This window comes from Narcine bancroftii, chromosome 3 (genome assembly GCF_036971445.1).
Source record: "Narcine bancroftii isolate sNarBan1 chromosome 3, sNarBan1.hap1, whole genome shotgun sequence".
In the NCBI taxonomy this organism is placed as follows: domain Eukaryota; kingdom Metazoa; phylum Chordata; class Chondrichthyes; order Torpediniformes; family Narcinidae; genus Narcine; species Narcine bancroftii.
In genome coordinates this window covers 280,738,194-280,744,193 of record NC_091471.1, presented here as the reverse complement: position 1 = coordinate 280,744,193, position 6,000 = coordinate 280,738,194, and the positions used below count along the sequence as shown (strand labels likewise).

At 43.2% G+C, this 6,000-nt stretch overlaps 1 long non-coding RNA gene across 1 annotated transcript in view; it reads right to left on the bottom strand.

The window, feature by feature from the left end:
* Positions 1-803: 803 nt before the first annotated feature.
* LOC138756504 (uncharacterized) overlaps positions 804-6,000 on the bottom strand; it is a 104,601-nt gene continuing 99,404 nt past the window's right edge. The window contains exon 5 of the long non-coding RNA XR_011353116.1: positions 804-1,095. This is a non-coding gene — a long non-coding RNA (uncharacterized lncRNA). The remainder of the gene's footprint in view (positions 1,096-6,000) is intronic.

Here is a 6,000-nt window from a genome sequence, read left to right as displayed (position 1 = left end):
CATGCACAGACACATGCAATACACAGCACATAATAATCACAGAAAAAATATTACAAAAATAGATCTGAACAAATATTTTGGATGTATTCACTTGTTTCATTGACAAGAGACTCAAGGTTACAGGATACCATTCATCAATCTCACAAACTGTGGGAAGAAGCTATTTCCCAAACTGTCAGTTCTGATTTAGGAAGGGAAAACTAGAGGTGCAAGATCCAGTGATCATTGGGGAAATCAGAGGTGGAAAGGGTCTATCTTGGAGGACCTTTCCTTGACCCAACACACTAATTCAATTGTGAAGAAAGCACATCAGCGTCTCTACTTTCTCAGGAGTTTGCTGAGGTTCAAAACATCATTGGAAACCTTCGCAAACTTCTACTGATGCGGCGTGGAAAGTGTGCTGACCCCCTGCATTACGGCCTGTTATGGGGGGGAGGGGTACCAATACCTCTGAGCAGTAAGCTCTGCAAAGGCTCATAGACTCAGCCCAGGACATCACAGGCAAGTCTTACCCCACTGTCGAGAACATCTATATGGAATGCTACCACCGGAGAGCAGCAGCAATTGTCGAGGATCCACACCACCCAGGAGTCTCCGTTTTTGCTGCTGCCATCAGGAAAGAGGTGCAGGTGCCACAGGGCTCATATCTCAGGAATTGTTGCTACCCCTCCACCATCAAGCTCCTGAACAACCAACTCATCCACAGGCTAATTTAAGGACGTACTTTCCTCATTATTTATTACTAAATATTTATTTTCTGTATTTGTACAGTCAGTTTGCTTACATTTCTTTCTTTTGTTCACATTTATTTCTTCTCGGGTACAGTTTACTGTTACTGAAAATTAGGAATTCTGCTGGCCCACAGGACAGAGGATCTCTGGGTTGTATGCGATGTCATGTTGGCCCTCTGGTAACAAATTTGAACTTTGAACTTTGATTTTGATGTTCCTGCACCACCTTCCTGATGGTAGTAGGTCAAAGATACTCTGTGATGGATGGTAGGGATCCTTGATAATTCTTTGAGCCCTATTCAACCCGGGAAAGCCGCTGATGAGCCCCGAAACTGTGGGGTGTCCAGAAAGATGCTGCAAGGACCTGTCAAATGAATTCAGAAGTCAGTGAGCATCTGTGGGAGAGAAAGAATGGTCACCATTTCGAGCCGGAAATAGGGAGGGTGTGAGATTGTATTGGGAGAGTAGTTAACGTGCGCTGAGCAGTCATCAGGTTACTTCCAATCAGATAGATGGCAGACTGAAACAAAAAGAAGGAAAGAATGCTGAAATCTAAAAGATAAACTGAATTATTGCTGAACTGAGTCTCCAAATTGTTTACCACTGCCCACCATTGTCCTGAGCACAATGGTAATGAGTTATCTCTCCAGAGCATGAGTCACGTGGTTTGGTGTGTGGTGAGTTACTCATAGGTCAGGATGGAAAAGGTCGGGATCGATAAGGTCAGAAGGCTTCCTTGCCCAAAATGAATCACATCAGAATCCAACTGCTTTGTGGCCATTGACCGCATTGCTTGCTTTAGGACTGAAGCTTAGTTTGATGGTGGGAAGGAGGTATTGTCAGCCCCTGCCCTTGATTGGCAGCACAGAGCCCAAGGGTGGCGCTATGGTGGACTGTTGTGTCCGCTCCTGAGTGCCATGCCTTTGAAGAGGGCACAGAAGTGATCTGCCGGGTGTCTACCAGGACCGCCAGGGTTACAGTTTAGTCACAGCAGCTGAGACTCTTTGCCTCAGGCCAGAGACGCACGAGAGGAAATTTGGGAGGGCTTAAAGTTATTGAGGGTTGATAAAGAGAAAATAACAGCGCATTTGGGGGACTATTCAGGAGATGACATGAGGACAGTTGGAAGTGTGAAGTGAGATGAGAACTGGTTCAATAGTTGGCTAATTTCTGGTTGGGGAATAAAATTATGCTGATGTGAGCTCAGACTCAATGAGTCCAAATGGCCCTTCTTCTTTGCTACGTTGGACTATGATGCAATAAGGAATGGGGATCTGATTACAGGCCCATAGAATGTAGCATTTCACAACTAAGCCTCGTTCATCATTTCTGGTAATCCTGACATAAAATGTATTCTGACTGTACAAAATATCCCATTGTGCCGATTCGCGCTGCCATACCAAGTTATGGGTAGGCTCATTAAACATTGATATTAATGAAAATGTTTGGAAAGCCCGCAGCCTAAAGGAGTGTGAAAAATTGCTGTAAAGCTGCAAAATTGAATCTTGAGAGCGGGTTATCAGACTTTAACAGGCGGGCTTGGAAAATAGAAAACCCACGGTTCATTTTAATTCATCAGGAATTTCCAGTTCATAAATGCGATTGAATAGTTTTTTTTTCTTTAAATCCAGACTGAATTGCAGTTTCGGTTGATAACTTTTTTTTTTAATTACAGTTCTGCATCCCACTTGTGGGATTAGAAATTCACAAAAGTTGGACTCCAAGAGGAGAGAAAGGGAGAGCAGATCAAGGGTTGCTGTAGCCAAATGTTTCATGGACGACAACTGCTGAGAGAAAGACCAGTGTTAGCTCAGCCTTCAGCTCGAGGCTGCCAGCCTGCAGTGAGGAGATGTTGCTTTGGTGTTGAGACAATAAAGGTTCGGATTCAGAGTGGAAGTCTTAAAAGGAAATGTTTTTGGTGACATTCAAATACATTTGACCTCATCTCCTCAAAAGTTTTAGTTAGTTCAACTCCGGTGTAGCGAGGTAGCATCAAATTGCAAGGTTGAGGAGGTCCCCATCCTGACAATATTTCACAGGAGTACATTGTGAGTGTCCTGTCTGGCTGTGTCACTGTGGGGAATAATAACTGCAAACATTGGACTGGAAGTCAGTACAATGGGACATCTGAGAAGATCACTGGGATGTCCCTTTCCTCCATTAGATTCAGATTTCTGATTTATTGTCAGAGTACTGCTAATATTATTATGATTATGGATAAATATGTCTTTAAAAGAGAGAGATTGTGGGGGTTTAGTGTAGGTTATACTTCACAAACAGAGTAACACTCCACAAAAGACATCTCATTTAAAATGCATGAGCTTTGCTGAAGCTCAGCGTTGAGGCTCCGAGTGATTTTACAGAGACAATGGAACTGCTTTGGAAAGAACTTCAAAAGGAGGTGCAAATTGGAACAGAATCCAGGCTCAAGTGGTGATAAAATTGGGTTTGGAGCCTTGGGAGAGGTCTTGGTTTTTACAAGCAGAGAGAGGAAAAAACAAACAGGATTCTTCTCTGAGAGAGAAAGAGAGAGAGAGAGAGGTCATTTTTACGGTAGCTGTTGAGGTTGCAAAATGGCAAGCTGACAGATGGGTTGTGAGTTCTGAGTTCAGCCTGCTCAAAACCCTTGTAGTCCTGTCAAGAAGAAATGGCTGGCTAGAGTGTTTTACTTGAAGTAAGGGAAACAAGAGGAACTCTGTGGTGACATAAGGTTATAATTTGGAAAACCCATGATGGGGAAAATCTCTTTGGCAAGTCACTGAAGTGATTGGAGGAAATCAGTTTACATGTGTCCAAAGGGCAACCAACAAGAACCATCCTGAGCAGTAACCAATTACCTTTAAGCACCAGAGCCTGGTGGAGGTTCATAAATGTTGAATTCTGTGCACATTATAAGAATTGCCTGATACCTGTAAACTTGGAGGAGTGAGAAGTAAGATTGGACTGTGAAACAGAGAACTTTCCTGAACTTATACACATTACATACATGTGCAGTTAGAAGGGGGTTAAGTTAAGTTAATAGCAATAAGTTAAAGTTTGATCCTGTTTTTATGTTTAAAGAAAATTGAAAGCAACTTTTATTTAAGTAACCATTGTCTTGCTGCTGGGTTTTGGGGTCCTCTGGGCTCATAACAGTACATACATGACATCACATACAACCCTGAGATTCTTTTTCATGTAAATGAGGCAGAATTACTACTTACTGTTAGTATAAAACAAAACTGTACTAAACATGCACATGTAAACAAATAAAGAAATGTAAACTGACTGTGCAGTACAGAGAGAAAATTAAACTAATAAAGTTCAAAAGTAAGAGTCCTTAAATGAGTCCCTGATTGAGTTTGTCGTTGAGGGGTCTGATGGTGGAGGGGTAGCAGCTGTTCCTGAACCTGGTGGTGCGAGGCTTGTGGCACCAAGTCCTTTTTCCTGATGGTAATAGCGTGTGCTGGGTGGTGTGGATCCTTGATGATTGTTGCTGCTCTCTGATAGCAGCGTTCCCTGTAGATGTTCTTGATGGTGGGGAGGGTTTTGCCTATGATGTCATGAGCTGTGTCCACTACCTTTTGCAGGACTTTACGCTCAGGGGTATTGGTGTCCCCATACTAGACTGTACCAGCCAGTCACCACACTTTCCACTATACCTCTGTAGAAATTTGCCAGGGTTTCTGGTGTCATACCAAACCTCCGCAAACTCCTGAGGAAGTAGAGGCTCTGACGTGCTTTCTTCACCATGCCATTAGTGTGTTGGGTTTAGGAAAGATCATCCGAGATAGTGACTCCCAAGAACTAAATTTGCTCACCCTCTCCACTTCTGATCCCACAATGGATCATACACTCTGGTTTTGTCCTTCCTGAAGTCAATGACGAGCTCCTTGGTTTTGGTGACATTGAGTGGGAGGTTGTTGTTGGTGCACCATTCGGCCAAGTTTTCAATCTCTCTCCTTTATGCTGACTCAACGCCCCTTTTTATACAACCCACTACCATGCTATTGTCATCAAATTTGTAGATTGTACCGAGCCACACAGTCAGAGATATATATTAACGACATTCACCGAAAGTATTGCTTAAATAGGGCTCAAAGAATCCATCACACAGTTTCTTTAACCTACTACCATCAGGAAGGAGGACCAGGAGTATGAAAATCAGGGCTGCCAGGCTGGGAAACAGCTTCTTCCCACAGGCTGTGAGAACAATGAACACTGTCCTGTAAACTTGGGCCTCTTGTAAATAAAACTAAGTAAATTAATTTTTTTTAAAATTAGACATACAGCACTGTTACAGGCCCTCCCAGCCCACGAGTCCTTGGCGACCAATTGCACTCAACTGACTTACAACCTCCAGTATGTTTTTGAAATTATGTGATTATTATGTGCTGCATTTGTAAGAATAATTTTGTGTGTATATGTGCATGCTCTGTGATGAAGCTGAAATGCTGTTTCATCTGATTGTATCTGAGCAGTCGAATGATAATAAACTTGAACTTGAAGTTCAGGCAACCCCTATACTTGCCAAGCTAGACGTAACTCTCTTAAATTTACTTCAATACTTAATGCACAGGGGTAACCCCTTTTGAATCTACTGTAATACTTTGTGGATTGGGTACCACCAGTATATCTCGGGTCAGCTATGTAACATTCTTTGTGCGAAACAAGCAAGTCTGCAGATGTTGTGATTGCAGTAGAAACACACCAAAATGCTGGAGGAACTCAGCCGGTCTTTCAGCCTCTATAGGATTTGACAAAGATATATTGGTGACGTTTTGGCCCTGAGTCCTTTTTTAAGGAAAAAGCTGAATGAGCTAGAAGAAGGAAATCTCAGAGAATCTCAGAATTCAGACATTGCTGGTTGGGGGAGGAATCCAGACCAACAAAAGGTGTTAATCAGATATGATAAGGGATGAGGTAAGAATTGATCATGTTTGTGCAAATGGACACAGGGAAAAGGGAGAGAGAAAGAGTTGGGGAGAGGTGATGGGGGAAGAAGTGGGGGAGAGGGAGATAAGTTGATATTAATGCTATCCAGGATGGAGGGTGCCCAGTTGGAAGATGAGATGTTGCTCCTCCAATGTGCAAGTGGACCCAGTCTGGCAGAGCATGAGACCATGTCAGCAGGGGGAATGGACGGAAATGGATGGCCACTCGGAGATCCACACTATTGTGGCGGACAGAGCTCAGGTGTTCAATGAAGCGATCTCCCAGTCTGTGCCCAGTCTCTCTGATGTCGATGACCCCTGCAGATTCACAAGTGGAACGTTGCTTCACGCCTGTT